Genomic DNA, 13159 nt, shown 5'->3' with positions numbered 1-13159 from the left:
CATAACTTGTTTTTTAACTTGAATTTTTTTTTTTGTTAATTGCCTAATCACCTAAATCAGTGAATAAGAATGCTCAGCATCCAATCCATGAATATAGAATACAATATAATTTATTCTACTTTTTACTTCAAAGTCACAGAGATTACATCCATATAATTATAAAGCCTACTCTACATTTTCAAGTTCTCAATCCAAATATATAGATTAGAACAGGTCACTTTATTGCTGACAATATTCATGGAAGGGTCAGATTCCTCATAAAAAGACAAAATAAGTTTGATTGGGAGCCGGCCATTGCCCTACTCACCCATCAACAGAACTATGGAAGTCAAGAGGCAATATTTTTTCCTTTTTAAAATAGAAAAGGAACAAAAGAAGATTGGCTGGCTGTTGAGTGGGCCCCACATTAGAGTGCATAGCTCATCAGGATCGAGGCTGGCATCTGTGAGCAGTTAACTTCCTAAGAGCACTCACTGGGCATTATGACATCTGCACTACAGCTCTCACCCTGGAAATTATTTGAAAATACTCTATGCTCAAAATATACACTGAGTGGCCAGATTATTATGATCTCTGGATGCATCATAATTGGGCCACTCAGTGTATATACTATATAATAAAAAGCTAATATGCAAATTGTCCCCTCGACCAGCAGGCAGGCCAGCCAACCGCCCATGTCCCCTCCCCCTGGCCAGGCTGGCTGGAGAGTATTATGCATTCAGAGATCATAATAATCTGGCCACTCAGTGTATAGTATCCATTCCTTGTCCTTGAGGATCCAAGTATCTATACTAATAAAAGCCTAAGTGGCCCTTGCATGTGATGTTGCCACAAGATGGCTGCCACAAGATGGCCACCACAAGATGGCCAAGTGCACAGAGGAGGTGGGGCGCAGCAGCCACTTCGTGTGGTGAGGCCTGGGGGTCGAGCATCTCCTCCGCCTCACACAGAGGAGGTGGGTCCTGGCGGAGAAGGCAAGTTGCGGCAGGGGAGGGCAGTTGGGGGCGATCAGGCCAGCAGGGGAGCAGTTAGGTGTCAATCAGGCCAGCAGGGGAGTGGTTAGGGGGTGATCAGGCTGGCAGGCAGAAACAGTTAGGGGCAATCAGGCAGGCAGGCAGGCAGGCAAGCGGTTATGAGCCAGCAGTCCTGGATTGTGAGAGGGATGTCCAACTGCCAGCATAGGCCCGATCCCGCACATCCCCCAAGGGGTCCCAGATTGGAGAGAGTGCAGGCCGGGCTGAGGGACACCCTCCCCCCACCCCTGTGCATGAATTTCGTGCACTGGGCCACTAGTAAATCTAAAATTATAATGGGCTTCTTCAGTCCAAAGGCAGGACTTCTTTGCAGTAGAGTGTCTCCAGTGTTTCACAAAAATAAATAAAAGCAGCAGCTAACGTCTTTTCAGCTTCTTGACCTCTCCGCATTTTGTTGCTTCTTCCTCCGATCTCATTTCCTCTAAGTCCTCTTGCATACCTGGTCTTAAACTCTTTGCTTCTTTATCTTTGTATTTTTTTTGGTCATAGCCAAAGAATGTGCTTAGATATTTCTTCCTGAGATTGTCCTTCATCTTTAATAAAATCTTCCATTTTGGAGTCATAGTTCTCATCTTCCTCCTCTACATATTCTCACTGTCTTTTGTAACCACCAGGGAAGGGAAACCCTTGAGAACGTTGGGCAGATCTATAGCCAGCTAAAGAAGGCTACATTCCATTCATCTGTCCATTGGTGGGCTGGGTAATGATATTCTTAGAAGATATTGTTTCAGAGACAAAAGTGCATTTGGGCTTATGGGGGGATCTAAGCTACTAACTATTCACCCAGGTCCCAAGCTGCTCACTGGTCTTCTAGGGCCTGAACTGCTGACAGTCTGTCTAGCTGAAACTGCCACTTACTGATTGCCCAGAGCCACTGACTAACCGCCTGGGGGGCACTGAGCCACTCATTGGTCGTCAGTTATGTGGATTGTGCACAGGCCACCCAGAGTCACCAGAACTGACCACTGACTTCCTAGAACCACCTGGGCCACTGATAGGTCATCCAGAGCCACCTATACTGCTGACTGTCCTTCCAGGAGGATTTAAGTCACTGGCTGGCCTCTTGGTCCCACTGATTGATCGAATGCTCAGGTCCTGAGCTGGAGCTGCCATTCTGGTGCCTGGGCATGGAGCCAGAATTAACCATAGGCCGAAGACTCCCTGCGATGGGCTGCCCAGGAACTGGGCTGGAGCTGCTGCCTGACTGCCTGACACCTGGACTCTTAGCCTTATGTGGGGAGACCACAGGTCCAGGTCTGGAATGGCTAGGATGGAGAGGAGATTTTTTGGCTGTGTGCTCAGTAACAGATTTCTGAGTCCCATTAGTAGAAGTCTTTGGAACACTTGGTGAAAAGGTGCTCAAGTGGGTCTTTCCAGCCCCATTGTAAACAGGCCTGTCATGGTCCTTCCGAATTGAGGCTTGGGAGCAGTTGCTAGATCCTACTTTGGTCCTCTCTCCTGGCATGGACTTGGATGAAAACAAACCTAAATGTTTCTTATCTGTGCTGGGTCTGGATTTCTTCTCAGCATGAGGAAGGGGAGTACCTTTGGGAGAAGGATGCTTGTCCCTGGAAACTCTGCAAGTTTTTGTGCCCATACTTTCTGTATGAGAAGGCACCATTTTGGTCAGAGGTAGTCCTGCATCTGCTTCAGGCTTCTTTTTCATGTCTTCATTCAAGAAGTTTTCACTCCCTAAGTTCTTGTGCAATCATAGGTCACTTTTCTGTGTGTGTGTGTTTTTTTCACTACCTTGATTTCCACTGGTTCATACTGTTGGAAGCTAGCTATTGTCTTCCCTATCAGAAAAGTGTAAACAAGGAATGCAGAAGGATCATGAACCTTGAGCTCTGGCAAGGGCTAAAGCTATGCACTGATTGTTTAGTCAAGACAATGGTGGCTCAAGCAATTTCCTGGCCAAATAGTCTCAAAGTAAATCTTTACTAATATTTACTGACCTTTAAGATAGTCTTTCTGTTACCAGAATTGCCTGCCTGACTAAGGGCAATATGTGTATCTAAAATTGAATGAAAGCCTGGCAGGGCCTGGGCACCAGTGCAGTCTTTGCCCTTGCATTGGACTCTCCACCTGGCCCCCCATTATTATTTCTTGTCTTGTCTCATCATTTGACCACGGCCCTTCTCCAGATCCCAAACCCCGAGCGACGTGGGACGTGGACTCTCACATCTGGCACCTCGAATGATGGATGTCTGGAGAAGATTTGCCTGGAGCAGAAAAACAAAATTTCACCAGCAAGGAGGGGAAAAAGAATTCACCGGATAGGTGGGGAAATTCTCAGCGTGCAAAGCCCACAGCCAGCTGCAGAAGTTGAGATCTGTAAGTAGGGTGGGAATGTTTTTTTTTTTAGCCAGGCTAATGGGGCAGAATTTGTCAAAAGGGGAGAAGCTTTATTGTAGACTTTTGGTTTGCATGCTTAAGGATAAAGAAATTAAAGTGTCATAAGTTATTCTCTTACAGTTTTTGCATGTTATTATAGAACATAATCTCTGGTTTCCTGAAGAAGGTACATTAGATGTTGAATGTTGGGAAAGAGTTAGTCATAACTTCAAAAAACCTCAACAGCAGGGGAAAGATTTGCTTCCAAATTGTTTCTCCTTGTGGAACATGGTATTGCATTTGCTAGAGCCTTTTAGAGAAACAAAAGAGGATAAACCCCCTCACCTTGCACCTTCTGTTCCTAAAGAGGAGCAAAAAGAAAAATTGGAGGAATGGCCTTCATGGCCCCCTCCACCTCCATGTCCTAATCCTGAAACATTTAATTCACCATTAATAGAATCACCTATGCAAAGAACAATCCGAGAAGAATTAAAGCACATGACGGTGGAGGATCAATTTGCTTTTCCTATTATACAAGTAGCTGACCTACAGCTCCAGAATCATATAATAAGACACCATGAAAAATTTGACTTTAAAATGATAAAATCCTTGCATGTAAGCATAGTCCAGAATGGTCCTATAGCTCTTTTACCAGAGAAATTATGACTAATATTTCTGAAGCATTCTTAGCTCCTTATGATTGGTATTCCCTGGCTCACGCAGCTCTGGATGGAGGAGATTATTTACTATGGAAGGGAGAAATTTTGGAGAAATGTCAGGAGCAAGCCCATGCAAACTGTGGGCTGAATGCTGAAATAACTTATGAAATGCTGACAGGACTGGGACAATATAATGGCATACAAAATCAGCTACATTATGTGCAACAGGCATATGAGCAAATTAGACTTTGTGGAAGAGAATCTTGGTGGGCTTTACCATCAAAAGGGGATCCTGGCCGAAACTGGTTTGGCTCAGTGGATAGAGTGTCAGCCTGCGGACTGAAAGCAGTCCCAGGTTCGATTCCGGTCAAGGGCATGTACCTTGGTTGCGGGCACGTCCCCAGTAGGGGGTGTGCAGGAGGCAGCTGATCGATGTTTCTCTCTCATCAATGTTTCTAACTCTCTATCCCTCTCCCTTCCTCTCTGTAAAAAATCAATAAAATATATTTTAAAAAAATCACGACATTAAAAAAAAGGGGGGGGGGTGATCCTGAGGGAGCTTTTAGTAAATGTATGCAGGGGCCTACAGAGTCATTTTCTGACTTTGTTGCTTGCCTCACTCAAGCAGTGAGATGCCAGATTCAACATGAAACAGCAGGAGACATGTTAATTCAGCAATTAGCTTATGAAAATGCCAATGCTGATTGTAAAAAATGTCTGACGCCTCTGAGAAAAAAATAGTACCATTACAGAAATGATTCGAGCATGTCAGAATGTGGGGTCAGGCACTTTTCAAGCAAACTTACTCGCTGCCACTGTAACAGTGGGGAATAAAAGGTGTTATAATTGTGGAAGAACAGGACATTTTAAAAAGAAAGTAAGCATCCAAGAAGGACACAAGGTGGCGATCTAGGGAAAGGCGTGAGCATTCTGCCTCCCAATTCAATCAACACAGATTAAACTTCTCTGTGTCCTAGAAGTCAGAAGGGAAACCATTGGGTTGGTTAATGTAGATAGAAATTTCATAAAAATGGGCAGCCATTAGATCAAGACTGAGGGAATGGCCAACCACAGGGAAACGGCCGCCCAGCCCCGTCATCAATAGGGGAAATTTGCCCTGCAAGGCCCACAGTGGACTCCCTATGAGCCATTCCAGGGAGCCCAGGCCTAGTTCTTAACAGTACTATAGCGGTCACTTTGACCCCCAGTATGGCTCAGCAAGCTGTTCCTACAGGAATCTGGGGACCTGTGCCACCAAGAACTTTAGGATTAATCTTAGGGAGAAGTGGAAAAACTCTGAAAGGACTAACTGTTCTGCCTGGAGTCATAGATTCAGACTATGAGGGAGAAATTAAGGTAATATTAGAATGTAATCATATTATGCAAATTACTTCAGGACAAAGAATTGCTCAGATACTACTTCTACCTTGTATTCAGCAAGGCGAAGCTATAAATAGGAAAAGAGAAACACAAGGATTTGGAAGCTCAGATATCTATTGGATACATGAAATTAGCAAAACCCATCCTATGATTAATTTAAGAATAGAGAGAAAACGATTTAAAGGTTTAGTAGACACTGGAGCGATGTCAGCATTATCAGCAAAGAATTCTGGCCTCTAAGTTGGTCCATGGTAGAAGCTATAAGCTCTATCATGGGGGTCAGAGTTCCTGATAATACACAACACAGTGCTGCAGTGTTAAGGTGGCAAGATGAAGGACAGGCAGGATGGTTTCAGCCTTACATAGTCTCTGGGATTGCAGTCAACTTATGGGGCCAGGATGTTTTAGAAGATTTACAAGCTTTTATTATTACTGGCAAATGACAGCAGTTAATAAATCAGATGGGATATCAGACTGGTCAAAGCTTAGGAAAAAATAATCAGGGAATTAAAGAGCCCATCCAAGCCAAAGGAAACCCAGGAAGACGAGGATTAGGATATCAACCTTTTTTTTTTTTAAAAAAAAATATATTTTATTGATATTTTACAGAGAGGAAGGGAGAGGGATAGAGAGGCAGAAATACCGACGAGAGAGAAACATTGATCAACTGCCTCCTGCACACCTCCCACCAGGGATGTTCCCGCAACCAAGGCACGTGCCCCTGACCGGAATCGAACCTGGGACCCTTCAGTCCGCAGGCCGACACTCTATCCACTGAGCCAAACCGGTTTCGGCAGGATATCAACCTTTTGAGGAGTGGTCACTGCTCAATCTCCTCACCCTCATGCAGATCCTATACAATGGAAAGATGATAGACCTATATGGGTGGATCAGTGGCCATTAACCAAGGAGAAATTAGGTCATATTCAGGAATTAATACAGGAACAAATAGAGGCTGGCCACATAGAGCCTTCCAATAGTCCTTGGAATACACCCTATATTTACTATACCTAAGGAGGCGGCAGGAAAATGCCAATTGTTACATGATCTTAGAGCGGTTAACATTACTATGCATACCATGGAAGCTTTACAGCCTGGACTCCCAGCGCCTTTGCAAATCCCTCTAGATTGGTCTCTTATAGTAGTAGATCTTAAGGATTGTTTCTTCACCATTCCCTTGGCACCTCAAGATAAACAGAGATTTGCATTTTCAGTGCCAGCTATTAATAATATAGAACCCATGAAAAGATATCAATGGAAAGTTTTGCCCATAAGGAATGGCCAATGGCCCCACCTAGTGTCAAAAATATGTAGCTCAAGCTGTTCAGCCTTTAAGGCACAAATATTCCCGATGTTACATTATTCATTACATGGATGACTTGCTCTTAGCAAGTCCATGGGAAGAGTAGACTTTGGCAATGTAAAAATTGCTCCAGAAAAGGTACAGAAAGAAATGCCTTTCAAATATCTGGGAACCATAATTGAAAACCAATGTATTAGGCCTCAAAAGGTGGAAATAAGATCGCCTTAAAACTTTAAATGACTTCCAAAAATTATTAGGGTACATTAATCATAATGTAAATATCTGTGTTTTCTGATGGTCTTAGGTGACCCTGCTAGCGGTTCTCAACCTGTGGGTCGTGACCCACAGGTTGAGAACTGCTGCTGTAGAGCCTATGACCATCGGAAAACACAGATATTTACTTTATGATTCATTAACAGTAGCAAAATTACAGTTAAGAAGTAGCAACGAAAATAATTTTATGGTTGTGGGTCACCACAACATGAGAAACTATATTAAAGGGTCACGGCATTAGGAAGGTTGAGAACCACTGACTAGGGCATCAATCCTCTAAAACTGCGGTTACATATATAGAACTTATGGCTCAGTTGATATCTCAACTTAGAAAGTGCTGCAGGCAGCTTAGAGAAGAACCCCAATGCATTTACCTTCCCCTCACTGGGAAGCGATTAGAAATATTATTTCAAACTGATTTGAATTGGCAAATTGGACTAAGTGGATATTCAGGGGAACTTAGTTGTCACCTATTAAAAGACAAATTACTACAGTTTTTATATTATACCCCCTTATTATACCAAAAAAATACTAGGCAGGAACCTATTCCTGAAGCATTAACTGTTTTTACTGATGGATCATCGAATGGTAAAGCTGCCTATCATACAATGAACTTAGACCGACTCAGACTGATCAGTCATACTTCTGTACAAAGAATTGAATTAGAGGCTATTAAGGCTACATTGCAGGATTTCCAAGAGCTTCTTAATATTATCTCTGGCTCTTCTTATGCTCTGGGCCTAGTGAATAGAATTGAAACTGCTCTGTTAAAATGGCTCAGTGACCAAAGTTTATTTTTTACTATTTAAACAAGTTCAGCAGATTGTACAACAGAGACAATATCCTTTTTATATCACTCACATCAGAGCTCACAGTGTATTACCTGGCCGGCTAACAAAAGGAAATGCACATGCCGATCAATTGGTTGCTTTATTAAAACAGGCCTCAGAATCTCATCAGCTTTTACATCAGCCTGCCAAAATGTTGTCCAAACAATTCTCGATCACTCAACAGCAGGCAAAACAGATTATCAGAGAATGCCCCACTCGCATGTTACATCTGCCTCAAGGGCCTAATACAGGAATTAGCCCTCGAGGATTGATAAGGGAACATATCTGACAAATGGATGTAACACATTATACTCCTTTTGGACACCTTGGGGCATTGCATGTCTCTGTATATACCTTTTCAAAGGGCCTATGGGCTACTGCATCTACAGGGGAAATGGCAAAACAGTTTATTAATCATTGCCTAGCTGCTTTTGCCATCATGGCAATTCCAAAAATTATTAAAACTGACAATGGACCTGCTTACACAAGCTGTCACTTCCAGCAATTTTGTAAAAAGTGAAAAATTCAGCACATTACAGGAATACCATATAACTCGCAGGGACAGGCAATTATAGAACACCAGCATCATAGGCTAAAATTCCAACTTGAAAAACAGAAAAGGGAGAATATGGAGAAATCGCCTGTAGGTAGACTATACTAAGCCTTAAATACTTTAAATTTTTTCACTTGTGATGCCGATGGCACGACACCCATGGAAATAAACTGGTGTCAGAATAAGCCAAAGGAAAATGGTCTGGTTAAATGGAAAGATCCCGAGTCTGGTTTATGGAAGGGCCCCAATCCCCTGCTAACATTTGGTCAAGAGTACGCTTGTATATTTCCAGAAAATTTCTCGATGCCCATGTGGATTCCCACAAGAAATATTACATGGATCCGAGGGAGGAACTGGCCAGGTTAATGAGGACCTTGCACCTGGAGCCACGCCTTACAGCTGCAGACAATTGACTGCCCCAGCCCAGATAGCAGGAGCCCCAAGCAACCCACTGAAGATAAGGAGTGGGAAGAGGATGAGACAAATAGCCCAAAGGTCACCTGGGGGATGGTGAAGAAGATGGTCCAGAAAGCTGAGTGAATTTGTGAGGAGACCAGAACCCCAAGAACGCCTGAGAATGTCTTTCTTGCCCTGCTAGCAGTCATCAGCTATGCGGTAATGCTACCGGGGCAAATGGGGAAGTATTTTGGACTTACGTTCCTGACCCTCCATGGGTAAGACCCCTTATGTGGGCTGATCCCCTGCCTAATGTAGTCACCAATAACACCAAACATTTTGATCACCCAGGAGGACCACGGGTGGGGCAAGGAAGTATATGGGCAAAGTATAATTACATGGGTGTCACCACCTAGCTTCCCTTTTGTATGACACAGAACCAAACCACAGTTCCTTTGTGTGTAAAATTAAAAAGAGGCTTCTGGCTAACATGGACACCAAAGGAGGGGGAAGCAAAAGCCCAAATACATCTACTATCACTACTTGCTCTGGGGAGAGGTGCAGAAAATGTAACTTTACCTAGACACGCCCCCCCCCCCCCCCACTAAGCCGTTATGTAAAAAGTCTTATGAATGGCACCCCACCGAGGAAGAAATTAATTGGCAAGACTGTTATAGTGACCACCCCACCAGCAGCAAACTTAATAACAGTCTTTCCTTTGTGGACTGGAGCCCCTACGGGTTTGCATATAGTAACAATCGCACCCTAAAATGGAAGGGGAACACATCCTATCTATATGTTGAAGCTAATCACTCCATTTCATGGCATGGAGGAGGATTTGTTGGATCTCAATTTCAACATGACAACTGGCCCCTACAAAATACGCAATGGAAATTAGCTGCTGCACTTGCACCTATTAAATAGTATAGTTTTAACTATAGCGCAGATAATTCCATTGATACCTTATGGGGAACTCCCAATAAGACAGTATTTGCCACCGCCTGTGTATTTGATCCGTTTGTACTCCTCTCAGGCCCCATCCAGATGCACCTTAATATTACAAGCCAGACTGCACACTATCCCATTGTATTAATTTTACATTCCAAAAGGATTCCCTCATGATTTTAAAACAACCAGCTTTTGCTTAGTTTCCTACTAACCTAACCGAGCCTTGGGAATCTCATCAAACCTACTAACTGTTATATGATCTGGTAAAAATCTTAAAAAGACAAAAAAGATTTCCTGGAATGTTAATTGCAGAACTCTTTGCCCTCATAACGTTACTTACTTCTGTGGGCATTGCTGCTTCATCCATGGTACAAACTGTTCAAACTTCTCAGTTTGCACAACCATTTTAAGAAAAATGTAACTATGCCCTAACCGGTTTGGCTCAGTGGATAGAGCGTCAGCCTGTGGACTCAAGGGTCCCAGGTTCGATTCCAGTCAAGGGCATGTACCTTGGTTGTGGTCACATCCCCAGTGGGGGGTGTGCAGGAGGCAGCTGATTGATCTTTCTCTCTCATCGATGTTTCCAACTCTCTCCCTCTCCCTTCCTCTCCTTAAAAAATCAATAGAATATATTTAAAAAAAGAAAAAGAAAAATGTAACTAAGACCTATCTATACAAAAAAGAATTGATAGCCAGTTTGAGATAGAATATCAGCATTAAAGTCTACAGTCTTGTGGATGGTTGATAAAATCCACAGCTTAGAGCAAAGAATATCTTTGTAGTGTCATTATAATTTTTCCCCAGATTTGTGTTATACACCCCCCCCCCCCGTTCCCTATTGGGAATCAATAAAAAATCACTTTCTTGGTGCTTGGGGTAAAGGTAACACAACCCTTGATATTTTAGAATTACAACAGCATATTGTACAACTATCCCAGGCAAACTTACAAACGAATACCTTAGATGCCTGGCAGCAATTTAAAAAAGACATGAAAGAATTTAATCTCTTCCACTGGATCTCCTTACATTTGCCTCTCAGCATAACCACTATTGCTTGTCTCATATTTATTCTTATGTTTATTTCTAGTCTGCAGATGTGGAATGAAGAGTCTTAAAAGGACTTGAACCCTTCAGGTGGCATTCACTTTTCAACATTTATTAAGAAAAAGAGAAGGGGGAGATGTTGAAAGCTACCCATTGCCTTCCCTATCAGAAAAGTGTAAACAAGGAACGCAGAAGGCTCGTGAACCTTGAGCTCTGGCAAGGGCCAAAGCTATGCACTGATTGTTTAGTCGAGACAATGGTGGCCCAAGCAATTTCCTGACCAAATAGTCTCAAAGTAAATCTTTACTAATATTTACTGACCTTTAAGATAGTCTGTCTGTTACCAGAATTGCCTGCCTAAGGGCAATATGTATATCTAAAATTGAATAAAAGGCTAGCAGGGCCTGGGTACCAGTGAAGTCCTTGCCCTTGCATTGGACTCTCCGCCTGGCCCCCATTAATTCCAAATTATTATTTCTTGTCTTGTCTCATCATTTGCCCACAGCCCTTCTCCAGATCCCAAACCCAGAACCATACAGGACATGGACTCTCACATCATACTGCTTTTTCTCAGCCAGCCTGAGTAGGTCAGTGAAGTTCATGATGGTGGGGCACTTTAAGGGGGACCTTTAGTTTACTTTCAACTTTGGGAGGAGGTTCTTGCTCTGATGCTGCTTGATTTTATTCTAAGAATGCTTCCTCTTCTTCTATTTCATACTCTTGGTCTGTTCCCTGACTAGTGGCTTTCCATTGCCTGTCTTTTCTTTGACTTTTCCTCAACAGGAATCCCATTTAACCATGGAAATTGTCCTTTGTCCTCTTGGCCATAGCTCTTGCTTTCTTCTCATGTTTTAGCTCAATTCACTTTTTCACTACTTCTTCTTTTCTCCTTTTTTTCTCTAAGGCTTTTTGTCCGAGCTCCTCCACTTTTCTTCTGAGAAAAGCTTGTATGCTGCTGATTGGACACCTTAACTTTGGGGTCTTTTTTGGGAGGACCCACTGCCAAACTATACCTTTTCGGTATGCTGTTGGTTCCTTTTCCTTTAGAAGCTATCATGAGAATTTCCCTGAAATCCATGTTGACCGAACTGGATAAAATGGGCCAGCTCTCGGAGAGGAATGAAAGTGCATCTTACCCAGTGGCCAGCTGCAGCCAAATGAACTGGCTGGCCGCCTCTTTCCTACCTCTACTCAGCATGACCAATTCCGGCGCTGTCCATGGCGGTCTGCCTGCCCCCTTCCTCAAGCAGCCTATATCCTTACAAGTCCAATGCTGCGCTCCCACCTTTGAAACTTTAAATAAAAGTTTTATATCCACAAGATAAATTAGTAGATTGTTCCACATTCGTTGACATAATCATTCAGTTGAGAATAAGTTACTTTAGTTTAATTGTTAAATCTCATTTCAGCCTGGCTGGTGTGGCTCAGTGGATTGAGTATTCTCTCAGGCACCAAAAGGTTGCTGGTTTGATTCCTGGTCAGGGCACATGCCAGGGTTGTGGGTTCAATCCCCAGAAGGGGGCATGCAGGAGGCTGCCGATTGAAGTGATATCTCTATCTCATCAATGTTTCAGTCTCTCTCTCCCTTTCCCTTCCTCTCTCTCTGAAAATCAGTATTACCATATATTTTTTAAAATCAGAAATGGTGATAGACATGTACTCCCAAAATGTCTGAATACTTGCTTATATGGTGAAGAAACAAAAGTTCATACTGATTTTTTTACTAACTATCATTAATCTTACTCACTTAATATCTTTTTTATTTATTTCAGAGAGGAAGAGAGAGATAACATGCATATAAACACATATCCTTTAAAACAGTACATGAAATATATAATCGAAGAAAATGTACAATGGCAACAAAACATAAGATGCCTAGGAATGATCTTAACAAAAGTGTGCACAATGTATATAAATAAAATTTTTAAATGCTACCCAATAACTGACACTTGAACAACTGGACAGTAACATCGTATTCTTGGGTAAAAAAATAAAATAAAGCCATAATGATGTCAATCTCCCAATGTTGATTATAAATTTATTATGATTTGATTAAAATATCAGCAAGATTTTTAAGACCAAAACAAGCTCATTTAAGTTCACATGTTAAAATGAAAAATGTAAAAGAAAATTCTGGCCTGGACAGCATGGCTCAGTGGTTGACCCATGAATAAGGAGGTTACAGTTTGATTCCTGATTAGGTCACATGTCCTGATTGCAGGCTTGAGCTCCTTAGTGGGGAGCATGCAGGAGATAGCTGATCGAGGATTCTCTCTCATCACTGATGTTTCTCTGTCTCCCTCTCCTTTCCTCTCTGAAATTAATAAAAATATTTTTTAAATAAAATTCTGAAAAAAATGAATGAATAAAAGCTACCCAAACAAATAGAATAATGTATCTACACT

The 13159-nt window shown here is 42.4% G+C and overlaps 2 pseudogenes across 2 annotated transcripts; both read right to left on the bottom strand.

The window, feature by feature from the left end:
- Window positions 1-1390: 1390 nt before the first annotated feature.
- On the bottom strand, window positions 1391-1943 carry LOC308233540 (protein SPT2 homolog; annotated as a pseudogene). The gene has a single exon. The product of its transcript is annotated as a protein SPT2 homolog (transcript).
- A 90-nt stretch (window positions 1944-2033) lies between these two features.
- LOC308233539 (protein SPT2 homolog) lies at window positions 2034-11832 on the bottom strand (annotated as a pseudogene). The gene is made up of 2 exons: window positions 11315-11832; window positions 2034-2804 (listed from the first exon to the last, which is right to left on the bottom strand). The product of its transcript is annotated as a protein SPT2 homolog (transcript).
- Between the last annotated feature and the right edge of the window lie 1327 nt (window positions 11833-13159).

The sequence above is a fragment of the Plecotus auritus genome, assembly GCF_963455305.1.
Source record: "Plecotus auritus genome assembly, chromosome: 9".
NCBI classification, from domain to species: domain Eukaryota; kingdom Metazoa; phylum Chordata; class Mammalia; order Chiroptera; family Vespertilionidae; genus Plecotus; species Plecotus auritus.
The sequence above is the reverse complement of the archived record's forward strand: the minus strand, read 5'-3'. Positions and strand labels throughout refer to the sequence as shown.